This window comes from Diabrotica virgifera, chromosome 4 (genome assembly GCF_917563875.1).
Source record: "Diabrotica virgifera virgifera chromosome 4, PGI_DIABVI_V3a".
NCBI lineage: Eukaryota > Metazoa > Arthropoda > Insecta > Coleoptera > Chrysomelidae > Diabrotica > Diabrotica virgifera.
Genome location: NC_065446.1, coordinates 152747203 through 152773707, shown reverse-complemented (window position 1 = coordinate 152773707; position 26505 = coordinate 152747203). Strand labels below are relative to the sequence as shown.

The window sequence follows — 26505 nt, the reverse complement described above, 5'->3', positions numbered from 1 at the left end:
CTTTCGACCAGATTACAGAAAATATGAAAAGCTAATATTTTATGTGACTATAAGTTTTTTGTCAATTGGGTCAAAGGTATTCGAAAAACTTTTGTAGAAATTACTGTCTCCAATATAAGAATGCAATAAACTCTATATCACCAATTCGAACTCAAGGCAAAGCATGAAATAGTTGAAAAGGTATACATAATATTAAAGTATTTTCTGTCGACAGGTAAAAATCCTACCTCTCAACAGCTTCCTTGAGTGTAAGTCACACTGCTGATCAGGTTTACCTGGAAACCTCCTTTATGAAAATAGAAATTGCTACTTTAGTAGATAAAATCGAAAGCCTATCTTAGAAAATGCAAGAAATGTTAATAGCTTACGACAGCAAGCAAGCGATAGAAATGAACCCAGCCTGTGATACAAGCGTATCTTTGCAAGCTGATGCGCTATAGGGGCTAGAAAATCGGCAAAATGCTTGTCACGTGGGAGAAATAAAGTGGCGTTTAGACGTCGTGATAAATGCGAGCAATTTATTGTGACGATAAATTGCTACGATCTATTGATTTCTTTAAAGCTGTTTAGAGGCTGCGATATATTGTCGCGACTGATTATAAACTTAAAAAAATCGATGGTTACAATAAATTGATGCAATCCGATATCAACTAAAATCCAACTCCAATTCCGATAAATCGCTGCGATCTTCCGTTTACACACAACGATAAATTAAAACAACTCGATCGATATCGATAAATCGCTGCGATTTACCGCGGTGTTTTAAGGCTGCCTAAGTCCAAGGACTCTCACATGAAATACTTCTACTAGTTACGCTGGAGAGTGTGACGTGCTGTATTTCTGCTACCTGCTATCGTCTTAATTGAAATATCAGTGTGCTTTTTTTTTGCTTGTCCGTGCGCGAAATCCTCGCTCCAAACTAGGTCTAATTCGGCGCTCGAGAGTTTGGCGCTCTCCGTCCCGTTTTTTGTGTTTTTTGTTAGTAATTTTTTGTGGCTTGTGCCGTTTTGTTTGTTTTTTAAATCTTTATTTGTTTGTTTGTTATATTGTTATTATAAAACTCTATTTTGATGCCTGATTCTGGTTAAAGCGTTGATCTGTTGACTGCCGCTCTAAATAGTTCTGCACTACTGCACTTGAACCATTCCCTTAAGTTCTTGCCAGGATATTCTTGGTCTTCCCACATTTCGCTTTTCTCTGATTTGCATTGTATAATAAGTCGTAATAATAAGTATTTTGTCCTCTCACATAACCTAAGTATGGGTGGTCCTAATCGTCGTAGAAACTACTTTTTTCTTTTAATTTGTAGGTTTTTTTATTGCTTACAACATGCTCTAGATAAAAAAATAGTACGGCACTGAGATATTTCAAAATAAAAATCATTTTTGAATTTCTCATTTAATTTGTGATAAAACTCTCTACATGTTTTTATTATAACGCGCCGTTTTCATGCAAAAATAGTTATTTATGAAACAGTTCGTGAAGTATGCTTTTTGCGGACGCACGCGATGTTTAGAGTGAGAACGAGCGACAACGGAGCGAGTGCTATACATCGCGTAAGTTCGCAAAAAGTACTTTACGCACAGTTTCATACAATATTTTATCTACGATAAACAAATAAAAAAACTGTAACTCTTCATCACTGGAATTTATTTTTATTCTACAATTTTTTAGAACTTCGACATTTAAAAATTCTAATTTCTTTCAAACCACAAAACTGTCAAAATTTTTGTTGTAATTTATTATGACCTAGAGTAGATAAATAAAATATCTTAACGCTTATAAAGTATTCGAAATTGTACTATATTTATGAATGTATAAACTTATTTCGACTACTTTTTAAGCGTTAAGATGTTTTATTGTTTGCATAATATAAACAGCGCATCGTATGAAAAAAATGGAAGATAAAATTTTCATCAGAAATTGAACGAAGAATTCAAAAATGATTTTAATTTGAAATATTTCAGTGGCGTACTATTTTCTTTTTTTAATTCAGACCATTACCTGCATGCACGCCATTGATGATATAATGAATATAATATTCTTAATTCTATGCCAATAAAAATACGCAATATCAACCTCTTAAAACCTTTTTAAAGCCTACCAATTTTTTTTTATTTACAATCTCGCATTAACCTGTACGGCTATTAGCGAAAATGATAGTTTTGTTAACAATAATAATAACTATAGAATACTACAATTAAATTTTATATAAACAGTTTATTGCTTTTAAGTATTGAAGAATCACTTTGGAACCGCACTTTGAGAATAGTATTTTCAAATCGTCCGGAATTCCGAATTGAACTCTTTCCGCACTGTATAACGGGCACTCCACTAGAAGGTGTTTTATTGTCAGAGGGGTCTCACAAGCATAATACTCCTGTTGAGAATCTCGTGTCATCAGATGACCATGCGTGAGGCGGCTATGATTAAGCCGCAATCGCGAGATGATTACTTGGGAAAATCGATTTGTGGAATTATCAGACCATCGTTGAAATGTTGGTTTTATCTCAAATAACTGCTTCTGGTTTTCATGCCATCTGCTATTCCATATATCAACTATTTTGCTGTGGAAATATGATTTGAGATCTGACGCTGGAGTTGTTGGATAGATCTCTATAGTTGCGTCCTTTAAGGCTTCGCGAGCATGTTTATCTGCCAGTTCATTTCCAGCGATTCCAATATGAGATGGAACCCACAGGAAAGCAACATTTTTGTGATTTAGATTGTGCGATTCTTGTCTTATGAGTTTGGCCACAGGGTGGGGAGAATATATTTTAGAGATGATTTCTAAAGAATTTAAAGAGTCCATAATTATGAGAAAGTTAATTTGAGAACTTTTCCTAATATGACTTAGGGCTTTATATATCGCAAAGAGTTCTCCTGTTAAAATAGTGTTAGTCCCCTCTAGTTTATATTTCTTTATTTCATTCTGTGTTAAAAAAGCAGATGCTACACAATATTTAGTCTTTGATCCATCAGTGAATAACTGTTCGAATGAGGAAAATTGAGAAATTAAGGTTTGATATTTAGAAATAATTATATGACGATTGGTTTCTTTCTTATTTTCTAACGCTAGATCCATTATTAAATGAGGAGAAGATATGAGCCAAGGAGGGGGAGTTGGTATTTTGCTAGGATATATTTTGGGAACTTTAAGGTGTAGTTCATTTATGATTCGTTTGCATTTTTCTTGAAAGGGAATGTGAGTTTTTGTATGCTGAGTAGGTACTTGAAGAGCAAATAGTTTGGTGACATTGTGAAGAGTACCGCTTCACTACATATGAGAGTATTAATTCCTGTCTTCTTAAATCTAAAGGTAGTTCACCGAGTTCGGCCTGAAGTTTTATAATAGGAGTTGTTCTAAATGCACCACATATTATTCTAAGAGCGTTGTTTTGTATGATATCTAAAACTTTTAGAGTTGTTTTTGAAGCAGATGAGTTAGAAGCAGGATAAGCTTGGCATCCATAATCAATCTTGGAACGGATCAGATTTTTATATAATGTGAGTAGAGTCCTACCGTCCGCTCCCCAGTTTGTACCAGAAAGACATTTCAAGAGGTTGAGTCTTTTTTGACATGCTGCTGAAATATATTTAATATGTTCTTTCCAGGTTAAAGCTTGATGAAATATTAGACCTAGATATTTAATTGTTTCTACATATTCGAGTCTCTGACCTCCAAATTTTAAAGTAGGTATCTCCTTTATCTGCTTTGGTCTCTTTGAAAATAGGATACAGTGAGTTTTGGATGAAGCAAATTGAAAACCACTCTTTTTAGACCAAGATATAAATTTATCCAGTGGCGTAGCGATAAATCCGGGGGCCTTGGGGCAAGTCCACTCACGGGGCCCCTACTACAAAAAAAAATTCAGCTTGATTTTGGGTGAATACAAATTTTTTAATTAATTTTATTTTTTTTTTATTTTAAAATATCTAACTATTTTGCAGTTCTAGCTCTTTAATCTACTTTTAAATAAGCTAATCATGCTTAGCCTCAAAATGATTTTTTTATACAAGGTGTCCCGACAGTGCCGGTGCTAGGGTATAAGGCGCCTGCCTGCAACACTAGCATAGGCGCCCTTCGGTTTTTAAATTGATATTTTTTATAGCACCAGCAGAACAAAAAGCTCAGTTTGGCGCCCCCTGAACAGGGGCGCCCGCCTGCAGTGCATCCCTTGCAGGCCCGTTATCGCCGGCCCTGTGTCCCGAAAAGATTGGTCATGGTACCACACATTCTAGGGTCAAAAATAGTTCGATTGAACCTAACTTACCTTAGTACAAATGTGCTCATAAAAAAAGTTACAGCCCTTTGAAGGTACAACATGAAATTCGATTGTTTTCAATATGTCGAAAACTATTAGAAATTTTTTTATTGAAAATGGACATGTATCATTCTTATGGCAAGAACATCTTAAAACAAAATTATAGTGAAATTTGTCCACCCCATAAAAAATTTATGGCGATTTTGTTCCCTTAAACCCCCCCAAACTTTTGTGTACGTTCCAATTGATTCATTTTTGTGGTACCATTAATTAAACACAACGTTTTTAAAACTTTTTTGCCTCTTAGTATTTTTTAGATAAGCCCGTTTTTATCGAGATGCGGCTTCTTTTTCAATATATTTACGTAAAAAATGTATGGGGGTTTTGTTCCTTTAAACCCCCCAAATGTTTGTGTACGTTCCAATTAAACTATTATTGTGGTAAAATTAGTTAAACACAGTGTTTTTAAGACTTTTGCCTCTTAGTCTTCTTTTTATAAGTCACCTTTTATCGAGATGTAGCTTCTTTTTCAAAATATACCTAAAAATGTAAATTATAAATAAATTTTCAGATTATTAACAGGTCTCTATAGCCGTACTTAACCATATACAAATATGTGGTGGATTCGACAAATATTCAAAATATCTCGATAAACACTGACTTATCGAAAAAGTACTAAGAGGCAAAAAAGTTTTAGAAACATTGTGTTTAACTAATGGTGCCACAATAATAATTCAATTGGAACGTACAGAAAAGTTTGGGGGGGTCAAAGAGAACAAAACCCCATAAAATTTTTATGGGGTGCACAAATTTCACTTTAATTTTTTTTTAAGATATTGCTGCCATAAAAATGCAACATGTCCATTTTCAATAAAAAATCTCTGAGGGTTTTCGATATACGAAAAAAAATCGATTTTCATTTTGTAACTTCAAAGGGCTGTAACTTTTTTGTGTGCACTATTGTATATGTAAGTGAGGTTCAATCAATCTATTTTTGATCACAGAATCTGTGGTATCATTTATGACCAATCTTTTCGGGACACCCTGTATAAACTTAACCTGAACTCTGCATATTCAGTTAAATATATTTTTTTAGGTGTAATATTTTTTTTATATTTTTTATTAAATCTTTAGGAAATATAGATTAAAACTAAAACACCAGTTTAAAATATCATATCATTTAATAATTTGTTGAATATGTACAATGTTGAGATGTCAGGTTGTATTTATTTAAAAAAGTCTTTCTTTCTAACTTTTGCTGAAGCAAAATCATCTGTAACACTATCAATGTCAATTTGTTTGGCACGATAATTTTCAATTGAAAGTATCGCCACATTTGCGAGTCTTTCCTGGCCCATAGTACTTCTCAAATAGTTCTTAATTATCTTCAACTTTGAGAATGAGCGCTCCGCTTTAGCGACGGTGACCGGGACTGTCAAGTACATGACGCACGCTATACACACATCAGGATAAGTTGAAGACAAAGAGCTATGGTCAATGAGCAATAAATCTGCAAGCTCTTTGACAGTGGACATGGTTTTAAGCTCTGTTTTGAAAGTTTCTTTTACGGAGCAAATTTGTGATGGGAATGAAAGAGAGATGTTATTAGGAAACCTTTTCACAAATTCAACAGCACTGTTATGAATTTCACTTTCACTTGCTTTTGACAGGAATTCAGGAAAAGTTACTTTATAAGTATCTAAAACAGATTTCATTCCTAGAAAACGTGCTTGTATTTGGCTGAACAATATGTCAATCATAGGGAGAAACACTGTTACTTTAAAACATGATTCCGGTTCCTGCAACCTCTCGTCCTCACACAGTTCATCAAAATGTTTTTTTGACTTGATCTGTCTTTTCTGAGAAAACCCAGGTTGAATACCCCAACGGTTGCAAATTGTTGTCGCCTACAATTTCGCCGGTAAAGCTTTTTTACGACACAATCGACGATTAAAAATAAGATTTTTGCCGTTTTTTGCCATGTTTTTACGTTCTGAGCAGGCAAACAGTCACACTAATTGCGTACTTAATTACGTATTTGCGACGAAGTTGATGGGATCCTTGAAGGGCAATGGAAAAATCCCAGAAAATTTATTAAGTAATACCGGGAAAATAGTAATAGATATTTTGTTTAAAAGAACATTCTGAACACGTACGTATATTTAGTTTTTCAAAATTCGAGAAGTACATAAACTAGAGAATGACCCTCCTTTTTTCCCAGGAGTCTCGCTACGCCACTGAATTTATCGAGTTGATCTTGTAGTAATTTGGCCATACTCTGTATATTGTTTCCCTTTAAGAATATTATGAGATTATCAGCATATAATCTGGCTTGAATGGGTTTATTCATTGATTTGATTATATCATTAATAGCTACAAGAAAAAGCGTCGGACTGATCACTGATCCCTGAAGTGTGCCATTTTTTTGATATTCCACTTTAGATAGAAAATCGTTTACTTTTAGCTTGAAATTTCTGTTTAGGAGAAAATTTTTAACAAAAGCGAGTATATTTCCTTGATTATTTCATTCATAGAAGATTCTGACCAATAGAAAGCTACAGAAGTCTGAATTAAATCGATAATTTTTGATAATCTCCCGTCGTTAAGTATATTACGTCAGATGCCCTTCGTTGCTACGAAAAAATACAGTCAGTGACATTAATGACAATTAATGTTTTAAAAATTATAAAAGTGATGACTTTCAATCGTCAAATATTTATAAAAACTGTGAGTTTAATGGTACTTACATAAATAAATTACAATAAAATTTTGGTTTTGAACAGTTTTATTCATGAAATAATCGCAACAAATTGCACTCGACCTCTGAAATTATTATAGAATTTTTGCTCTCGTGACACTTTGACATAATTTCACTCGCCTTCGGCTCTTGAAATTAAAACTGCCAAAGTGTCACTCGGGAAAAATTCAATAATTTCAGAGCTCTTGTGCAATTACTACTGATAACCTCATGATTTCAGTGATGATATTATTTTGTGATTCCAGGCCATATCAAATGCTTTATGCAAATCAAAATAAATTGCAATACATTTCTGGTTGTTACAGAAGGCGTTATTAATATGCGTTTCTAGATCTACTAAGTTGTCGGTGGCCGATTTTAAAGGACGAAATCCAGATTGTTCATTAATCTGATGGTTGTTTTCTTCCAGACACCACAATAAACGTTTATTTATAATTTTTTCTAAAAGCTTACACATGACACAAGTTAGAGAGACATGACGATAAGAATCTGCTTTATTTCGTGGTTTATTAGGTTTTAAGATGGGAATAGTTATAGAGGAATTCCATAATCTGGGAAATTCATGTTTAGTCCATATACGATTGTATATTTAGTAAAATTTCTAAAGCTTCTTCAGGTAAGTGTTTCAGAAAAGAAGCTGGAATGTCATACGGACCTGGAGATGTGTCCTTTAAAGAATCTAACATCTCTCTTATTTCTCTGATTGTGATAAGTACATTTATAGGTTCATTATTGTTTACTATGTTGATAGGAATACTTTCTTTTTTTCTTTATATGTTAGGAAATCGTTATCATAAATAGAATTTGAGGATGTTAACTGGAACGTTTCCGCTATTTTTTCTACGATCTCTGCATGGTCTGCTATAGATGATTTATTGTCTAATTCTAATGAATCTATTCCTTGATATGAATTCGAGCCTCTTATCTTCTTTATTTCCTCCAAACTTTTGATACAGGTGTGTAATTATTTATCGTTTCTACATATTTTATCCAGGATTTTCTTTTAGATCTTGTGGTAACCAGTTTGGCTCTAGCCCTACTCCTTTTAAGTTCGATTAAATTTTCTAGATTTTTGTGTCTTTTGTACTTTTGAAGAGCTTTTTTACTTAGTTTAATAGCTTCTTTACATTCTTCATTCCACCAGGGAGTAACTTTATCCCTTTCAATGAACTTTATTTTTCCTATTGCTTTTATAGCTGCTTCGGTTATGATTTTATTGAATTGTAGAATTATTTCGTCTATTGTATTATCTAAACAAATCATTGAAAATTCACTACGGATAATTTCTTGAAAAAGGCCCCAGTCAGCTTAGATTTAATCAAGTGTTTTTCTATTAAAATCGGGTAGTGATCACTCCCATTATAAGTCTTTTTCTACGTACCAATTGTGATTTATTTGAAGAGTGGGCGTACAAAGTGAGATATCTATAGAAGAAAATGTCCCTGTTGATAAGTTTAAGTGGGTGCTACTACCATCGTTTAGTATTGCAAGATTTAACGTGTTCACTATATTTTCAATCTTTTTTCCGCTAGATGTAGTTTTAAAGGAACACCAGTTAGTGTTATGTCCATTTAGATCTCCCAGTATAAATTTTGGATTAAGTACCTGATTTATTAGGTTTACAAGATGTTGTTCTTCTAGATTATAATTTGAAGGTACATATATATATATATATATATATATATATATATATATATATATATATATATATATATATATATATATACATATATATTACATATGTTAACTTTTTGTGTTGTACCAATTTGTACAGCTACAGCTTCCAGATTTGTGCTTAGAGGAATTTCTATGGATATTATTTTGTTCTTTTACAAAAATGGCAACGCCACCTGAAGCGTGTCCAGCATTATCCCTATTTTTAAAATATGAATTAAAAGATTTTAGATTCATGCAGGTGGAATCTTTAAAATTAGTTTCTTGAAGACAAATAATTTGTGGTGTATATTGATTGATTAACAACTGTAACATAGGTAAACGAGTTTTAAAGCTATTTAAATTCCACTGTAAAATTTTGTTATACTTAAATGATTATATTTTATTAATGAGCACAAAAATTAAAAAGTGGATGAATCACTTTCAGAATCCAAATTCGTTAATTTAATTTGTAAATTAATTTGTAGAGCTAATTTTTTTCTTCAATTTAGTGCAGCGATATTTTGTTGTTCTGTCTTCTAAATGTGGGTGAATTTTATCCAACATAGTGATAATAGCTACGATGTCAGAGTTACAATCCTTCGCCACCGTTACTACATCAGAGCAGCCGTAGCAATTTTCTAGTAGACTTTCAACTTGCTGACTGTTGAGGCAAAAAGGAGGCGAGTGATTATCTATATATGTTTTACTATTGTCTGAAAACTTATGTTTTGTTCAGGTTTTTTTTCTGTTTTGATCTTTTTCTTATTTTGTGTTATAGTTGGAGTTGCGAATTGGACATCCTCAGAAGTAGGAGAAGAAACAGCAGAAGCGGTACGTTTTTGTGAGTTATTTTGTGTTGAGGGATGATCGGACGTTGTATTGTCCACCAAAAGATTTTTGTTTATCTCAAGATTCATAGGGGTATTGAAAGTTTGAGAGAGGGGTGAGTTTGATAGTTCTGGATTTTGTGGCGTAGATAGCTTAGACATATCTAGGGGTACGTTTTGTTTTATTAGTGAACTGTGGTCTTTGATGGGTTGTGTATTATTGGAAGAAGAAGCGGTAGTGGTGTCAGAAATAGAAAGTGCTGAATTCTGGGCCTGAGTTATGTTGTCTGATTGATTATTGCTTCCTGTAGGTATTATACTCATAGGTGGTGGAAATGAGGCAGTACATTGTAAAGCATTGTGTCCTGCCTGCTTGCATTTGAAACTGTTGTGGCCGTCTAGTGTTAGATATAACCTATTTATTATTCCATCTTGTTCTATATCCATGTATTCCGGTAAAGATGCATTTTCTGGAGGCGAGATGTAAATTTGACTTCTAAAACTAAGTATATGGCTGTAAGCTGGGTGAGTAGCTCCAATTTTCAGTTGTATCATTGGCGATAATAATGTTAAGCCTAGATTTTGTAAACATCCTGTGATTTCTTCATTGGAAATTGTGGGGCTTGCATTAGATATTAGCAATCTATCTGATGGGGTAATTAATCTTCGAGCAACTATACGAGTGTTATTAATTGTGATACTTCCATAATTTTTTAGAAAATCGTCGACAATGTTTTTTGTCTCTCAAGTATATGCATACTCGATTGTTAGAGATGCGTGAACAATATTATTATATTATGTGGGTTCACTATTGGTTCAATCTGTAGGAGGTAGTCTTATATTTTAAAACCATCTATTGATGTAAAAACTACGGCTTGATCTCTGTTTGGTAGTAGATTCGAGTTCTGGGCTAACGCCGCTGAATACGATTTAGTAGGGTTATTGACGTTCTGTGACATGTTATAGTATATTAAGTATGGAGAACGGTAAGGGTTTTATACCGATCGAAGACAATTGTTTGGAGGAGGAGCGGAGCGACGGCTCCAATTATTGTCTGAGATCGGTTACCCTTAACGTTCGACATGCTTATAACGTTTTTTGCACGATTGGTACCATTATAAATTATAAAATTAAACATTTTCGTCATATTGACTAGTTTCATTCATTTTATCGAGATATATACTTTGGTTTTTAGGTAGTAACTAGGGTGCATAACAACAATGGAGAATTGAGTTTTTATTTAGTTGTCAATAATTTTAAGTACAATTTTGATTATTATAAATTAAAATATGAGCGAAAGTACATTTGAAGAAATTGAACGGGCTTGGTAAGAAGGGTGTTCCGCAATTATTCCCGAAAAATCCAAAATCCGTTATCAAAATACCTAGCAAAGTTTTAAAAAATGGTGCGAAGGCAAGAATTTAAGAATCGAAGAAAAGACTCTATTGGCATATTTCGTTCAAAGACATATGCAGTTGAAAGCTCCTGGAAGCCTCTGGGCAGAATATTCAATGATTAAATCTACCGTTTTTCTTTATGATGGCATTGATATTTCCAAGTTTTCAACTTTGATTGCGTATTTGAAGAGAAAAATTAACAAATTGTACAATAAGTGTCAATATTAATAAATAATTCGTTAGTTTTCTTTATTCTTTCAAAAAAAATTAAAATTAAGAGATTTTTTAACTCGACGGTAAGTGAATTACTTACCGTCGAGTTGGAGTACTTACCGTCGAGTTGGATTACTTACCGTCGAGTTGCTAGTAAATGTCACCTACTGACGTAAAATCTGTCACAGTAAAGAGTCAAAAATGATAAATCGTGCAAAAAATATTATGAAGTAGGTAAATTAAATAGGTACTCACTAAATTTGTTATCATCCAATGATAACAAAATCTATCATCACCCAATAATTAATAGATGTGTTGTTTTGCACTTCACTAACAAAAACTTGTGAAATTAAAAAGCAATTATAAACTAATGGTTATCTACGATAACGACTTTACTGTCCGAACGTTCGAACGAGACTCGCCTACCAAATTTGATTTAGATTTATCAACCGGTATTAGAGCAATAAATAAATCGTCAGTTTATAAGAAAAATTTCTACACCCCATATCCCGGAAACGAAGCATTTACTGACATACGTTTATTAAGCAAACTGTAATTACTTTTTATGTAAAATTATCCAATAAAGTTGTACACACTTATTTAGAAACACCCTGTATTTCTACAGGGTGATACAAAAATCAACAAATTCAAAGAAAAAATAAGTTTCAACGTTGATTAGAACCGGCGATATTGTCACAAAACACGAAACAATACGTTACGAATTTTTTTGAGTTCCGTTAAGTCTATGGGTCTAAAATTTTTTGATTTTTATTTTTTTTTAGGATGTACTTAAAGAAAAATAAGGCAGAGAATGATTTTACAATTGAATTAGGAGTCAAAACGGAGACAAAAAATACCGAGAAAAGATGTTTCGATAATTTGACCATAATGCCTACCCGATAAAAATCTGGGAAAAAAAATCGTGGAGATAATTTGACACCCAATAAATAATATTTTTTTATTCGGCATTTTGTTCGGCCTAAATTTTTTAAACAAAGTTTAAGGATACTTTAAGGAAAAAAAATACTGTGCTGTAGGCAATTAAAAATTCTAAAAATTAAAAGAAAAGGAAGTTTCTAAGATGATTAGAAATGAAGATATCGTCATGAAACCCAAAAACCTTTTTTGGGGATTATGGATGGGGTCTAAAAATTTTTTTGATGAATATTTTTTGTTCTAATATATGTAAGACTTTTTTTCACTTCCATCTGTGGAAAAATCCCATCCCTCTGTGTCTGAAATTAAATTTATTTGAAGTTTCGACTTCCACTTCGTAAATCGTTATCAAGTGATACAGCATTAATAAATTAAATTTTGTTTTGATGCTTGGTAAAAATTTTTTCTAATATTTCAATTTTATCTGACTCATGCCTATTGACAATTAAGACATAATATACATCTTAAAGTAGTTAACAACTTTAAAATTATATTGCCAATATTTACGAGGTGCGTTCTTGAGATGACTTTATTGGAAGATATTTTATTCGATCAGATGAAATCAATCCTAATTTAAAAATATTGGTTAGGAAAATAATACCATATGATTTGTCTTTAAAAAGATGCATAACCACATGCAATGACTGTAAAATTTTCCTCCCAGCAATGCTGTAACGCAATTGGCATAATTTTAAAATCACCTACTTTAAAATGTACATAATAACGTGTGATCCAAAATTATTGTCACCATAGGTGGCTCTGAACGACAGAGATAGCTATACAGTGCATGTCTATTCTTAATTCAGATATATTTACCAGTTTACGTCAACTTTGCAGTGTACGTCAACTTCAAGAAAAGTTAGTTTATGTAGAGATGTTAGTTGTTTGATTTTATTTATTATTGTTACTTATAATTTTGTTAATTCTTTTTATTTTTGATTAAAGTTCTGTGTTAAAGGTTTTGACTGATTTTTTATGTTTTACAATGTTAATCAAAATTAATTGATAAACTAATGATATAAATTCAGATTAAAAGAGGACATACGTAATTTTTTGCACGGCTAGCTTTGATCCCAATAATTTTGGATCGCTCGTTATAATAGAAGTACATAATATACAGGGTGTCCCGAAAAGATTGGTCAGAAATTATACCACATATTCTGGAGTCAAAAATAGTTCGATTGAACATAACTTACCTTAGTAGAAATGTGCCCATAAAAAATGTTATAGCCCTTTGAAGTTACAAAATAAGAATGGATTCTTTTCAATATATCGAAAACTATTAGAGATTTTTTATTGAAAATAAACATGAATCATTCTTATGGTAGGATCATCTTAAAACAAAATTATAGCGAGAGTCCACCCCATAAAAATTTTATGGGGGTTTTGATCCGTTAAACCCCCCCCCCCCCCCCATCCCAAACTTTTGTGTACGTTCCAATTAATTCATTATTGTGGTACCATTAGTTAAACACAACGTTTTTAAAACTTTTTTGCCTCTTAGTCTTTTTTTGATAAGTCACCTTTTATCGAGATGTGGCTCCTTTTTCAAAATATACCTAAAAATGTAAATTATAAATACATTTTCAGATTATTAACAGGCCTCTATAATCGACTTAACCATATACAAATATGTGGTGGATTCGATAAATATTCAAAATATCTCGATAAACACTGGCTTGTCGAAAAAGTCCTAAGAGGCAAAAATGTTTTAAAAACAGTGTGTTTAACTAATGGTGGTACACAAAAGTTTTGGGGGGTTTAAGGGAACAAAACTCCCATAAAATTTTTATGGGGTGGACAAATTTCACTATAATTTTATTTTAAGATTTTCCTGCCGTAACAATGATACATGCCCATTTTTAACAAAAAATCTCTAATAGTTTTCGATATATTGAAAAAATCGATTTCCATTTTGTAACTTCAAAGGGCTGTAACTTTATTTATGAGCACATTTGTACTAAGGTAAGTTATATTCAATCGAACTATTTTTGACCCCATAATGTGTGGTATAATTTATGACCAATCTTTTCGGGACACCCTGTATAGTCGAATCCGCTTATTAGAATACCGGTTATAGGAATATCCCGGTTAAAGGTATGAAATTTTAAGGTCCCGAAACGTTTCTACCAGCTGATCGGTTGTTAGAATATCCCGCTTATAGGAATATTTTTGCTTGGCACGAAGGCTTTTCCAATAAGCGGGTTCGACTGTATCTGACTTGTGAATATACCCATTTAGTAGTCCATTTACTCATGGTTTTTGCTGCCAAGTTTGAAGAACCACTTGGATTGACAGGAAATTTGGCATATCAAAGAAACAAAGTAATATTGTGCCGATGTGTGCTTTTGCTCTGGAGGTGAGCTTCGCCCCTTTTGTGGGATGAAAAAACGTACATTTAAAATAAGTCCAGAATTGGATAAACTTACTAATTCTAAGCAACATTCTAAGCAACTAAAGTCAATATTTTTCGAGTTATTTTCGAGAGAATACGTTGATTTTTCAATAAAAAAATAAATATTATAATACTTGCAATAAACTAATATTTAGATAATATTTACTAATTTATTTCGACCATTAGCTACTCGATTTTATCTAACAATAAAACACTGAAAATGATTTTTTAAATTATATCTTTTTTTAAAAAATATGCATTTTAAACCGGTCAAAATTATCGAAAACATTACTGATGCTAATATAAAGAAGTTCTTGTAAGGATTACTATAAATTTTAATTTTTGTGGAAATGGCGTATGTTTTATTTTTCACTTTTTCCTAAAAAATTCGAAACAGTTTTTTTATTTTCGTTATAGTCCAGGGCACATCTGTTTTGAGATGGACTTTGAGAGGTGACTCAAATTTTTTTGCAGAAAGTGCTTGAAAATAACTCAATTAATAATATTTGAGTTATCCTCCCACTCAAAATGGTCCGGAACATTGTTTAAATAATCAAAATGTCAAAGTATGAAGGAAAAATTCGATTTACTTTATTGGTTTTTTGATTATAACTTTAAAACTATTCATTTCTGAGAAAAGTTGTACTGACATAAAAGTTGCATAGTTAAATTTCCTATAATATAGAATTAGTTGAAAATTTAAAAAATAGTCACCCTTGTTGCAAAATAGCAATAATTGCGAAAAAAACCATATAAAAACAAGTATTTGAATTTTACGTTTTTCAACCATTTGTGCTACACTGAAGACCTTCATATTTTACCCAAAACAACTTTATGATATATTAAAACAACACTGTAAATTTCATTAAGATCGGTTGAATGGATTTTGCAAAATAAATTTTGCAATCCAGCTTTCGCAAAATAAAATTCATTTTTTTTAATATTGCAGGACTGGAAATAAAGCAGAGAGCAAGTTGAGTTTTTTTACTTATATAAATGTACTGTACCTTTCATTTGCAATTTTCAAAATTAAAATCGATTAATTACCACGGCGTCAGGAAATTTTTTAAATAAACCTTAATTTTTGGTGCTACTCGCAGGACAGCGGTGTTCGATTCACACAAGTTGATTTCCACCAAAATTTCTTCCAATCTTTATCTAATATATTATTTTCTTACTCTATATTTTGTTGTATTTTAATATTTTAATTCCACAAAAATCAAACTAATTTTATTATTTTTTGTGAAATATTGTTTAAACAATTGCATTTGTTTAAAAATAATAAACTTTTATTCTCTAAGTTAAAATATATGAACAAAGAGAGTTATTTCAAAGGATAGAGTATGTGTCTTTATTTTGCAATAAACAAATTTATTTATTTATATCGAAATGTAATAAAAATTAAAGTCATATGTTCTGATGACGGATCAATTGTAAAGGGTTTTTACCCTGTTATTTTTACTTTGGTGGCTTGCATGTAGATTCTAAGTGAGTATAACCTATAACTTTTTATAACCTTAGTCAATATTTTAAATACTTTGCATCATTTTATCTGGTTGTACACATTTTAGGATTGCACTGATGATGATCGGTCAACCGATCGAAAACTAGTTCTGTCTTTGATGTAGCCCTGTATAGGGATTTTAACAAATATACCTTTTATAAAGGATTTTATGTTTTTGTAATGGTATACAGCCAACTACAGGAACAATTTTTCCTCGTGGATTTAAAAATTAAAGTGTGTCAATCATTATCAAAGGTCATTGGAATGCCCAATCCGAGCAAACTATCCGCTGTCCTGCGCGTAGCACCAAAAATTAATGTTTATTTAAAAAAATTCCTGACGCCTTGGTAGTCCATCGATTTAATTTTGAAAATTGCAAATGAAAGGTACAGTACACTTCTATGCGCAAAAAAATTTCAACTTGCTATCTGTTTTAGTTTTAGTCCTGTAACATTAAAAAAAATGAATTTTTTTTTGCGAAAGCTGGATTACAAAATTTATTTTGCAAAATCTATTAAACCGATCGTAATAAAATTTACAGTATTGTTTTAACGTATCACAATGTTTTTCTAGGTGAAATAGGAAGGTCCTAAGTCTAGCATAAATGGTTGAAAAACGTAAAATGCGAATACTTGCTTTTGTATGGTTTTCTCCCAATTATTGCTATTTTGCAACAAGGGTGACTATTTTTTAAATTTTTAACCAATTTTATATTGTAGGAAATTTAGTTAGGCAACTTTTATGTTAGTACAACTTTTCTCGGAAATGAATACTTTTAAAGTTATAATCAAAAAACGAAGAAAAAAATCGAAGTTTTACTTCATTTTTTGATATCTTGATTATTTAAACAATGTTCCGGTGTTCAATCTCAAATTAATCCCTTAATTTGTAATCTCACATTTTTTCTTAACTTGCTAAACTTTTATAGTTTCACCGTGTATGATTGAAACATTGGGAAACATCGAGTAATATTTTAATAATCAGAGTCCATTCAACCTGCAAACTTAATAAAATGCCAAATAATATATTTTTCAATTGAACTTCACAAGTTTTGCAATAGCTTCCTTTAAACTGTAGTTGCAATCTTTCAACATGCAAAGTCCGTAGTTCGGTTGTCAAGCAACTTATTGATGAATTGTATATTTTGACGAGATTATAAATTAACCAAAGGGATTATTTTGGGTTGCAGTCTAATTGAAATAGTTACCTCGTTAACAAGTGCGTAAGTCGTTGTTAGAAGTTACGCCGAGTGTAATTATTATCAGTAGCTGTCATTAAAGGCAGTCTATCATAGAAAGTTACCTGAACATCATCTATAGTGTAATTACGTAGCTGTCAATAAAACCATATTTTTTCTCCACACTCAAACATTTATTTACTATCGTCGATCGAGAAGAAGCGGACAAAGGGGCATTACAAAACAATTCGATCCTGAGATCTACGTCGAATTGTCCATTGATCCATAGGTCGCTGGTTCAGATCCGGCTCGAAGGACCAATGGACAATTCGACGTAGATCTCAGGACCGAATTGTTTTGTAGTGCCCCTTTGTCCGCTTCTTCTCGATCGACGATGGTAAATAAATGTTTGAGTGTGGAGAAAAAATATGGTTTTATTGACAGCTACGTAATTACACTATAGATGATGTTCAGGTAACTTTCTATGATAGACTGCCTTTAATGACAGCTACTGATAATAATTACACTCGGCGTAACTTCTAACAACGACTTACGCACTTGTTAACGAGGTAACTATTTCAATTAGACTGCAACCCAAAATAATCCCTTTGGTTAATTTATAATCTCGTCAAAATATACAATTCATCAATAATTTGCTTGACAACCGAACTACGGACTTTGCATGTTGAAAGATTGCAACTACAGTTTAAAGGAAGCTATTGCAAAACTTGTGAAGTTCAATTGAAAAATATATTATTTGGCATTTTATTAAGTTTGCAGGTTGAATGGACTCTAATTATTAAAATATTACTCGATGTTTCCCAATGTTTCAATCATACACGGTGAAACTATAAAAGTTTAGCAAGTTAAAAAAAATGTGAGATTACAAATTAAGGGATTAATTTGAGATTGAACATCCGGACCTTTTTGAGAGGGAGGATAACTCAAATATTATTATTTTAGTTATTTTCAAGCAATTTCTGCAAAAAATTTGAGTCACCTCTCAACGTCCAAATGTACCTACTATTATTTTTACAGATGCGCCCTGGTCTATTATAACTTACTTAATTTTGACGCTATTAGCTTGTTCTGAAGCTAATTTCATTGGTATTCCGAAGTACTTTGATAAAAATGTTTAGCAGGAATATTTTATACATTGCGCATCGTTCTCCCGTTATTTAAGCTTGAATACTTAGATTTGAGTACTCGTCGAAAAGAATACACATTAAATTGCCAATAACTCACTTTGAACTAACATTAGTTTAGTTTTTTATGTAAGGAATGAATTCAGTTTTTTATTTTCTTCAATTTCAGTAATAACAACTTTTTGTAAAAGCTTACAGTTTTTGATTAATACGTGAAAGACCCATTTAAAACATGCATTTTTTACGAAAAAATAAAATCTTTGGTCTTTAATAACTCAAAAAGTTGATTTATTGTAATAACTTTATATAACAAATTTTGCTTATAATTTGTCGCGCAAGTTAGCATCATGTCACCTTTGTTCCTTGAGGTATCCTCTAATTACTCCGCAATTTTCATGAAAATCGATGGAGGTTCAACGAAATCGGAGGTGAAAACCTTCAGTGACTGCACTATTATTCGAATTTTATTAATTTGTTTTTAAGTTATAACGATAATAACACAAAGTTGTAATTTTTCATTAATTCAATTATAAATGTTCTGGTAAGACATTTCTTTGCAAAATTTTCTCCAATAGTTTGTGCGTAAATAGTATCTCACCTCCACTCAGACAGTGGGAAAAAAGCAAAATCAGACAAGAAAGTCAGACAAGTCAAAAAAGCAAAGTATCGAGAAAACGACGTTTAAAATTTGTGCTAGAAGTTTTCCGGGTTAAATTCAAAAACTACTAAAATTAGTATAATAACTACACACACCAAAATAATCTAGATCTAGGGGACACTTATATTAACAGCTTTAAATAAATTTGAGCGGCAAATACAAAAATAAGTTTATTATTTTAATATCTTTTGTTGTTTTTTCGATTATTGTACCAACTTGTAATATGGCTATAAAAAATAAAACAAAACTTCAGTATGCGTTTTTGTCTATAAGATAAAAAGTAATAATTCTTTATTGGTACTGGATTTTCGATGTATATATCGATTTTTATTTAGTTCTGCAATTGCCAATGATGAAGAGACATAATTTAAATCGCGAAATGGATTGGCGTGCTATCGGGATGTTTAGATCAGGCAGACGTCAAAGATACGTTGCTGAGGCTCTCCACACGAACAACAATGTCACTAATTGTTTGTGGTTAAGGTTTCATGAAACTGGTGACGTTGCTTAACGCCATACAAGGATAACCAAACACATTGAAAACCATTTTCTTTGGTTGTAGGCTTTGCAAGATCTCATTATAACTAAATCACAATTACAAATGAGGCTGCAAGAGACCCATCAGGTGTTTTTAAGTTGCCAAACCATTAGAAATGAAATGCATGAAGTAGGTTTAGATGCTCGTAGACCTGTGAGAGTGCGTGTGTTATCCAGAGGAAATCGCGCTCATCGACTTCAGTGGGCACCAGAACACGCAAATTGAGCAAATATTTTTAAGAGCTATTGCAATAATTCTAAGAAAAAATGTTTATTTTATATTCGGGACACCTGTTTTTAACTTATTCTTTTAAATATTTGAAATAAATTATTTTAACGTCCTTCTGTAATCTCGCATTTTGTTTCTGTCCCCTAGATTATTTTGATGTGTGTATTTTAGCCAATTATAAAGGTTTTTGAAGCTCTACAAGACAGTCTACTAATTCTGCTAAAATTATTTAAAAAATTTTTTGAGTTGAGACACTATACAGATAAAATAACAAACAATTTATACTTTTTAATGATGTGATGTAACTTTAGATACAAGTAACAACATTAAACACAAAATAATGCAAAGATAAAGATAAATAAGTGATAAAAGTGTCACTTTTCTTGAGCACATATGCAAATGGTTTTAATAAAGTAATGTCATAACATATACTGTCTTAACTCGACAAACGACAATTTATGTTCGGAGCACTGTTGATTTTGGTTAAGCATATAATGACACTAGTGTCATCTAACGACAAATACTTGAACTATAAACGTAACATTGTTTTAAATAATGGTTTGTAGTTTTATTAATAAAACTGTTGGTGCAATAAAACCGTTTTTTTATTGTGACACTATTTGAGCGGAGGTGCGATATACTCTTCATAAGTAAGGTTAAAGTCATTAATTTTCGACATATTGGAAATTAAAAATAAAACGGCACAGTTATTTTGATTAATGTATTATGCCTCTTCGTTTTACTTCAAATATCTATAAACTAATGATTTTTTCGTTACGAATGGAGAGTACATTATTTACGTTGAAAGTATTGGAGAATCGAAACTCTAAAAATTATGCTTAAATAGCAGTTTCGTCAGTGGCGTAGAATTTGGGAAAGGTCAACCATTCACTATCCCCCGTCGTACGTCTCTGGTAGTAGCCAGAAACGTTTGTTTAACATAATTTAGTGGGGTGTATAGTACCTACACTTTCTGCCAAGTATGATTAGTCTAATAGCCACTTTACACGATGCAACTAATTGCGCAATTAATTGCACAATTTCTTGCAGCAATAGAAATTGCATCGTGCCATACGAAAATTGTACAGAAAAGCTGCAACTTATTGCTGCAAGAAGTTGCAGCTAAATAGAAGATGTCCTATTTTTCGTGCAATTTTTTCTGCAATTTGGTTATATTTTTAGTGACTTTTAAGGCTACACTGTTTGTTTTTACTCTTTTTTTATTACATTGACATTCTGTCATCCTAAATTTCAAACTAAACTAGTTTTTAACAAATTTAACAAAACAAATTTAACTTTTTACCAATTTCGCGCTGCACAGATAACATTATTCTGGTGTATAACTTTAATTATGCAACATAGGGATTAAAAAAAAACTATTTTCTATTTGTATTTCTTATATACCTAACTTGTTTCCTTTTGTAAATGAATAATGTATTATAGGTATACTTGCATTAGGTATTAATTGATTTTGTTATACCTAATACATATTATTATAATTTTTTCAAATTATAATCTAACATAATCTAATATCTGATAACTCTGCTCAAAAATTACATTTAATTTATAAAACAACATAACATTACCTAAAAGCTATTTTGTCAAAGTTTCTGTCTATTTCATGTTCATGTCAGTTTATGCAATTATTTGCACGATGTAATCACTTTATTGCAGAAAGTTAGTTGCAATTTATGGCAGAAGTTCTTGCGCAACAAATTGTGCAATTAATTGCACAATTACTTGCATCGTGTAAAGTGGCTATAAGGATATAAATATGTCAAATAGCCAAAGACGAAGCGGCGTAATACATTAATCAAAATAACTTTACCGTTTCATTCTTAACTTCAAATATCGCGAAACCTAATATGACTTTATCGTTACGTATGAAAAATATATTATTTATATACAAAGAATTGGAGAAAATTTCGCAATGAGATGTCTTAAAAGAACATTTATAATTATTGAATTAATAAAAAATTGCAACTTTGTGTTATTATCAGTAGTAATTGCGCAACAGCTCTAAAATTCTATATTAATTTTAGAGATCGAGTGCAATTTGTTGCGATTATTTCATGAATAAAACTGTTTAAAACCAAAATTTTATTGTAATTTATTTATGTAAGTACAAATTAATACTGTTAAACACACAGTTGATATAAAATATTTTACGGTTGAAAGTCATCACTCTTATAACTTTTAAAACATTAATTGTCATTAATGTCACTGAATGTATTTTTTCGTAGCAACGAAGGGCATCTGACGTAATATACTTGACGACGGGTTATTATCAAAAATTATCACCTTAGTTTGCATTACTGTAGTTTTCTATTGGTCAGAATCTCATATGAATGAAATAATCACTATAACTTTAAAACAAATGAAAATCAAATAACAGTATATGATATATTTTTAATTATTTTTACGTATATTATACATTTTTAAAGTTTGGTGCGTTCCTCCCCACTCACCCGTTTTTTTACTTTTTCATCAGCTATATTTTTGATTTTGCTTTTAAGAATATTTTTTTCGATAAAATACTTGATTTTCGAGTTACTATTTGCGAAACACCATCCACCAGAACGTGACTTTATTTATTGAAAAATGAACATATTCACTCGCAAATAACTCGAAAATGTTGACTTGTGAAAAAGTCAATAGAGCAAAAGTTGCTTAGAATTAGTCAGTTTATCAAATTCTGGAATTTTGAACATATTATGTTTTTTCACCCCTGACAAGGGGTTAAACTCACCCCTAAGGCAAAAGCACACATCGGCACAATAGCCCAGTCGGGATAGCATTTGACCTTGCATTTGGAGCTGCCCCAAATTTTATTTTTCTAATCTTTAGGGAGGGTCAATATTAGTACAAATTTAAAATCTCGACTGAATTCCACCGTTGCGTTAGCCGCCATCTTGATTTTAAACGAGAACCGTTTTTGCTCAATATCTCCGCCATTTTCAATTTTTTGACAAAAGTGTAGAAACTAAAATTGTTGAAAATGCGATTTTCTATAATTTAATTTATTATAATTTTTTTGTGCGGTCGATATTTTCCGAGTTATGAGGGGTTATTATCTACTTTATTATTAGTTTTACAACAAATATATACCTATACAAAAATGAAGAGAATTAAATTTTCTACAATTTTGATGCCGTTCATTTTTTTTATAAAACCAATATTTAAGGTAGTACGTATGTGGTAAATGTGCGAGCGTAAGACCTGATTGATTTTGTAGCAATTGTTTTTGTTCAATATCTCCGCCATTTTCAACTTTTCGACAAAAGTGTAAGAACTGAAATTGTTGCAATTACGATTTACTACAATTTTTCGAGAGAACCAGTGGCGGCTCAACAAGGGGGGGGGATGGGAAAATTCCCCCCAACAGGGTCCAAAATTAAAAAAAAAATGTTGAAACATCACAATATTTTAGCTGACATAAAACTTAAAATATCTACAGACAAATTCAAGCAATAAAACCCGCTAGTTAATAAAATTAAGTGAACTTAATGCATATAATGTCTTTTTATGTCTTTTATATACTTAGTTTGGTTGATATTTCATTGGAAGTTTCAAAAATTGTATAAAATATAATTCTCTTTATTTTTGTTTATGTACAATTATGTCGTAAAGTTAATAATAAATGAGACAATTCAATAATTATGCTTCCCCTCCGCTTCCATTATTGTCCCCCTTAACTCGGAGAATATTGATCGTATAAAAAAATTGTGCCAAAGAAATTGTAGCAAATTGCATTTCCAACAATTTTCTTTCACACTATTTATGTCGAAAAGTTGAAAATGGCGGAGATATTAAGCACAACAGTTCTCATTTAAAATCAATATGGCGGCTAATTCAACCGCGGAATTCAGTCGAGATTTTAAATTTACACTACTATTGATCTCTCCTAAAGGATAGAATTATAAAATTTGGGGCAGCTCGCAAACAAAATTCAATTCAATAATTATGCTCCCCCCACCACCTTTTACTATTTTCCCATGTAACTCGGAAAATATCAACCTCATGAAAAAAATTGTTAAAAAGAAATTGTAGGAGATTATATTTTGAACAATTTTAGTTGAAAATGACTTAGATATTGAACAAAAACATTTGCTATAAAATCAATCCGGTCTTAAGCTCGCGCCATTAACTATACGTACTACCTTAAATATTAATTTTAGCAAAAAAATGAAAGAAATAAGAATTGTGTAGAATTTAATTCTCTTCATTTTTGTATAGGTACATATTTGTTGTAAAACTAACAATAAACGAGATAATTCAATAATACAATAATTATGCTCCAACTGTCACTATTTTCCCCTCATAACTCGGAAAATATCGACCGCACGAAAAAAAATATAATAAATGAAATTATAGAAAATCGTATTTCCAACAATTTTAGTTTCTACACTTTTTGTCAAAAAATTGAAAATGGCGGAGATATTGAGCAAAACGGTTCTCGTTTAAAATCAAGATGGCGGCTAACGCAACGGTGGAATTCAGTCGTGATTTTAAATTTGGACTAATATTGACCCTCCCTAAAGATTAGAAAAATAAAATTTGGGGCAGCTCCTAATGCAAGGTTAGGCCTGTTATTCGTCTAACCCGACTGGACTACAATATTTTTGTTGATTTGACATACAGTGAGCACGTAAAGGTTGGAATCAATTCATTATCTCGAGAATGGACGACTTTGGAAAAAAATCCTGAAACAGGTCACTTTTTATTTTTAAATTACGACTTTTTGGCATATATATCATACTAGTGACATCACCCATCTGGGCGTAATGACGTCATCGATGATTTTTTTTAATGAGAATAGGGGTCGAGTGATAGCTCATTTGAAAGGTAATTTAATTATCTATTCAGTAATATAAACATTAACATAATTATTTATACGGGGCGTCCAAAAAAAATTTTTTTTAATTTTATTTATTGACATAAAAATAAGAATGCATGTTATTTATTTAATTCAGAATACATTTTACTGCTCTCAGAAAACAGCAAAAAAAATATTTATTTGAAAAATATTCATTGCTTTTCGCTTAAATTAAAAAATTTCAAACTGTCAAGAGGCAAGTGGCTGCTTTAATATTGAATTTAAACAAAAAACAATGTTTATTTATCAAATAAAAATTTTTTTTCCTGTTTTCTAATAGCAGTTAAATGTATTTTGAATTAAATAAATTACATACATTCTTCTTTTTATGTCAATAAATTTAATTAAAAAAAATTTTTTTTGGGCACCCTGTATAAATCATTATGTTAATGTTTATATTACTGAATAGAGAATTGAATTACCTTTTAAATGAGCTATCACTTGACCCCTATTCTCAGTTAAAAAAATCATCGATGACGTCATCACGCCCAGACGGGTGACGTCACTAGTATGATATATATGCCAAATTGCCAAAAAGTCGTAATTTAAAAATAAAAATTGACCTGTTTCGGGATTTTTTTCCAAACTTGTTCATTCTCGAGAAAATGAATTTATTCCAACCTTTACGTGCTCACTGTATAGTAGCTAAATGTAATTTAAATTTCATGTCAATTCAAGCGGTTGTTTAAAATTCAGATGTGTTGTCATATTTAACCGTGAGTGAATAGACTATAACTGAGTCAGATAAGATTAAATTATTACAAGATTGTTTTTACCATACAACAACAAAAAATTGTTCAATTTATTAATATTTTGTATTTTGATAACGATTTCCGAAGTGAAAGTTGAAACGTCAAATAATTTTCATTTCAAACTTAAATTGTGGCTTATTCCAAACTAAAATAGTAAATTACATAAGATGCCAAAAGAGAATAGCTTCAGAAGAATATTGTAAATGCAAGTTCTTTTGATCTTAAAATATATTCCATACGTTTTTTAATAAAGAGAAAAAGTAAACGTTACTGAAGATATGAAATATCTATTTTATATTTAAAAAAATTTTACATAATATTTATTTTTTACTTAAAATAATATCACATTTTTTGACAGTCGGTAATCAGTAATTTCATTATTTCTTTATAAAAAGTACGAATTATGGAAATAAGTTAAGAACACATAAAATAGTACCAACAACACATATCCAGTACTGTGCATATTTACGCCAGAATTGCACAAGTCACCCTTACAATAACAGTCTTCAACAATAACACTTCTTTTGGCATTATTCAAAATATAACAAGTCTCTTCGTACGCATCTCTAATAACTATATAATCATCGAACCAGTCCCCGTCACTTTGGTTTTTAAACACAAACGTTTGTCTGGCACACCCTCTTTCAATACCGCCTACGACCTCCCCAACAGATCCTCTCAAAATCGTTTTTCTGCAAAATGTAGAATTGCCACACGTCTTAATAAAACCACTAGAACCATCGAAATTTTTGCACAGTTTGTGCCGGTATTGTTCATGTGGATTGTCGGTAATAGTCACTATAGCACACTCATAACATTGTATTAATATTACACATTTTGGTAAACAAACGACGAAAAATAATAAACATGAGAATTTCATGACGCGTTCATACATCTACCTGTTGATAACAAATAAACGATACTGTAATGGACAGTCGCGATGATTGTTGTAAACTTATCGGGAATACCAAATTTACCAGTGGCGTGATAATAAAAAATATAAATTATAAATTGTAATTTGCAAGTGGGGAAATAAAATCAAGTTTATATGATTTCTAATAGCGGCACTATTTTAATGATACATATTTAAAAATGAATTAATGACATTTAATACTTAAAGTAGTGGTTTATTTGGGATATAAAATGAGATTAATTTGTATTTTATTTACTTATTTATGTA

At 31.3% G+C, this 26505-nt stretch overlaps 1 protein-coding gene across 1 annotated transcript in view; it reads right to left on the bottom strand.

Annotated features, from left to right (window-relative positions):
- The window catches only part of LOC114333978 (uncharacterized), a 92944-nt gene extending 81644 nt beyond the window's left edge, over nucleotides 1-11300 (bottom strand). Inside the window, exon 1 of the mRNA XM_050648430.1 lies at nucleotides 11257-11300. The gene's annotated coding sequence lies outside the window, so the exon portion shown is untranslated. The remainder of the gene's footprint in view (nucleotides 1-11256) is intronic.
- Nucleotides 11301-26505: the final 15205 nt, after the last annotated feature.